General features: G+C 50.9%; 1 long non-coding RNA gene across 1 annotated transcript; it reads right to left on the minus strand.

The window, feature by feature from the left end:
• Positions 1-215: 215 nt before the first annotated feature.
• On the minus strand, positions 216-3,165 carry LOC126510519 (uncharacterized). The gene is made up of 3 exons (XR_007594425.1): positions 3,090-3,165; positions 1,663-1,914; positions 216-401 (listed from the first exon to the last, which is right to left on the minus strand). It is a non-coding gene; the product is annotated as an uncharacterized lncRNA (long non-coding RNA).
• Between the last annotated feature and the right edge of the window lie 525 nt (positions 3,166-3,690).

Raw genomic sequence — 3,690 nt, forward strand, 5'->3', positions numbered from 1 at the left:
TCAAAAACAAACGTTAGGGTTTCTGGAGAGGTGGCACAGAAGGTAAGAGCACTTGCTGTTCTCGCAGAGGACCCAGGTTCCATTCCTAGCACCCATGTGGTGGCTCACAACTGTCTGTAACTCCAGTTCAGGGAATCTTCTGGCCTCTGCAGGCGTCAAGCACATACATGCAGGCAAACATTCACACACATTTTTTTTTAATTTCTTACCTTTATGTATATGGGTGTCTTGCTTGTATGTCTGTCTGCACACCATATGCATCCAGTGCAGGCCAGAACATCAGAAGACCACTGTGAGCCACCGTGTAGGGTCTGGGACTAGAACTTGGGGTCTCCGAAAGACCAGTCAGTGAGTGTTATTAAGCACCGAGCCATCTCTCCAGACCCCAAACAAGTACATCTCTTAAAAAAAACAGACGAATTCAGGACTAGAGCTGCAGTTCTGTACAGCACTTGCCTCGTGTGTACACAATCTGGGGCTTAATCCCCAGTCCTGCAAAATAAATCCTTTCAAATCCACCCAACCTCTCCTCCCTCAGGGATGTTCTGTTGGGTGAGCTCCCGTCCTCGCTCCACAGCAGATTCCTTCCCACCAGGCCAAGACGCCACCTGTTCATCTAAAGGCCCCATCTGAAGAAGCCTGGACCTCTGTCACTCTGACACGTCATCCCGTTTCTCCCCGCCCCCTCCCAGCACCTCACAATCCGTTCTTAGCTCATTCTGTATTTTCTGTCGGTCCTGCTTGCCTTTACCTTTAAGACACTGAAACTGATGAAGACAGCAAGACTGGGCACAAACTGACAGTTCATGGGGCCAGCACGCAGTTTGTTGTTTTGGTTTGTTAGGTTTGCTTTTTAGAGATAGTGTTTCTCTGTGTAACAAACAGCTCTGGCTGTCCTGGGGCTCACTTTGAAGAGCAGGCTGACCTCGATCGCACAGAGATCCGCCTGCCTCTGCCTCACTGGTGCTGGGATTAAAGGCGAGCGCCACCCACACCCAGCAGTTTTTCAGTGCTTCATTGTGTAGATCTGGTGGGGATCAAACTCAGAGATCTGCCTGCCTCTGCCTCACAAGTGCTAGATCTAAGGTATGCACCAATATTCTTGGCCCAATTTTCTGGGTTTTTTGTTTGTTTGTTTGTTTGTTTGGTTGGTTGGTTGGTTGGTTGGTTGGTTGGTTTGGGGTTTTGTTTTGGTTTGTTTTTGGTTTTTTTTTTTTTCTATAGAGGGTTTCTCTGTGTAGCTTTGGAGCCTGTCCTGGGACTCACTCTGTAGACCAGGCTGGCCTCAAACTCACAGAGATCTTCCCAAGTGCTGGGATCAAAGGCGTGTGCCATCAGGGCCTGACTTTTTGAGGTTTTTAGAGGCAGCAAATCCTGTAGCAGTCTAGCCTTGAACTCATTTGACCTTGAATTCTTTCCTCTTACTTCCTTCTCTCAACACCTGGGACGACAAGGGCGACCACCAGGACGTCACCAGTTGTCAAATACAATATTTGAGACAAGGTTTCTCTGTGTAGCCCTGGCTGTCCTGGAATTCATTATGTAGAACCAGGTTGGCCTCAAATCCAGAGATCCACCTGCCTCTGCCTCCCGAGTGCATGTGCCACTGCCGCCCAGCAGTAGGCAGTATTTTTAAGTTAAGAATTTGATGTAAACACCTACCTTTGGGGGAGGATTTGAACATTCTGGCACAGTAGTTGGCAGCCACTGCAGGCAGCTTCAAGCTCTCATTTTAGGCCCCGACAAACCCAGTTACATCACACTTGGCTGGCTGTTCTTTTATCTCCTCTTCCTGGTGTTAAGGTCCCGGAGAGTCCCGCAAAAGAGCACCATCCACGTAGGCAATCAGCAAGAGCGTTTTATTATTCTAGCACGCTGGTGTGTCACACACAGAAACAAGATGGCGAAAGACCTCTAGGAGGAGAAAGAGGCTTTTTTTTTTTTTTTTTTTGGTTTTTCGAGACAGGGTTTCTCTGTGGTTTTGGAGCCTGTCCTGGAACTAGCTCTTGTAGACCAGGCTGGTCTCAAACTCACAAAGATCCTCCTGCCTCTGCCTCCCAAGTGGAAAGAGGCTTCTTTTAAGTCTCACTAAGGAGAGCGCCTGAGGAAGTTAGGTCATTTCAACTACAATTGGCTTAAACAGGTGGCAACACTATCAGTATGTTCTAACTGGCTAGGGTTAGTTAGGGGGCTGGGGAGGGCTTTAGTCCTCTGTTTTGGGGCAGGCCTGGACAAGTCCTAGATCCTGATCTTATTTGGTCTTTACCTTGAGATACCATGGGGTTGGCCCTAGTTCAGTGTATGTGAACCCTACAAAGTTGATGAAGGTCCTTTGTTCACTACGTTCTCCTGGGACCGTTTGCCTCAAGGGTGGAAGGAGATCTAGTGAAGTCAGGGTGTCTGGATCTTCCACTCAGTATTCGCTCCTGTCACAAAGAGCGGTTCAGTAAACAGAGATGGACTGTAGCCCAGGGGTAGAATGCGTGTCTAGCTCGCTCTAGGTTCCATCCCAAGCACTGCAGAAAACTTAATTTCTAAAATAAACTGGAAGATTAACTAGCCGGGCGGTGGTGACACACTCCCTTAATCCCAGCACTCTGGAAGCAGAGGCTAGCGGATCTCTTGGGGAGCCTGGTCTATAGACCGTGTTCCATCCAGTACAGCCAGGGTTACACAGAGAAACCCTGTCTCAAAAAAAAAAAAAGGTTAACTGCTTTAAAAAAAAAACAACAAAACAACTCACCGAAGCTCTTGAAAGGTTCTACCTGAAGCACAGGTGTGCAGGACAAAGGGCATCCTCTGGTGCCTGAATTTTTCTGGGGTCCCCACCCCCACCTCGGGAACGACTTCCATCCTTAGAATTCATGTAAGTAACAAACTTAGGTTACCAGTTTTAAAACATCCTAAACCAAATGATTTTCTGTAAGGTTCAGGTTTTGATTATTTTATGTCAATTAAAAGGCTAAACCAGTGAATGAGTGGGGAGAAGGGTGAGTTAATGGGTGGCTATGACATAGCCGAGAGCTGTCGAATTTGGGAGGATCAGCCTGTAATTCTTCCCCTAAAGAACGCCAAAGACCCCTTAGTACCAGCATCACCCCCAACAGGGTCAAGATGAAACGTGCCAAAGGCGCAGGCGCACTCGAAACCTCCGCCAGTTTCTCGGCCGGCCAGACAACTACCACCCACAACCCTGCGCAAGCGCACGGGGGGAGGGGGGGGGACCAAGCTTTCCCTCCCCCTCTCGCCCCTCCCTGAAACAACAGGACGCCCTCTCCCAGCCAAACCCAATGCGCAAGCGCCACGCCTTGACTCCGCCCCCCGACCAATAGGAAGCCACGGCGTACGGGCGCCGGGGCACTTGACGCCCTGGGTGGGGCCGGGACGTGAGGGCAGCGCGCTGGCGTCACAGGGGCGGCTATATAAGTGAATACAGGCGCCGCCCCTCCGCCCCAGTCACTGAGCCGCCGCCGAGGACTCAGCTGCCTCCCCCTCGAGCCCCCTCGCTTCCCGACGCTCCGTCCCCCCCGCCCGCCTTCTCCCGCAGCCGCCTTCCGCAGGCCGTTTCCACCGAGGAAAAGGAATCGTATCGTATGTCCGCTATTCAGAACCTCCACTCTTTCGGTAAGCCCGGGGAAGGTCGTGGGCCCGGGTGGGGGTGGCGGGAACTCGGTGAAACCGCCGAACGCG

The sequence above is a fragment of the Alexandromys fortis genome, unplaced genomic scaffold, assembly GCF_014885135.2.
Source record: "Alexandromys fortis isolate MF-2015 unplaced genomic scaffold, M_Fortis_MF-2015_v1.1 scaffold_31, whole genome shotgun sequence".
Taxonomy (NCBI): domain Eukaryota; kingdom Metazoa; phylum Chordata; class Mammalia; order Rodentia; family Cricetidae; genus Alexandromys; species Alexandromys fortis.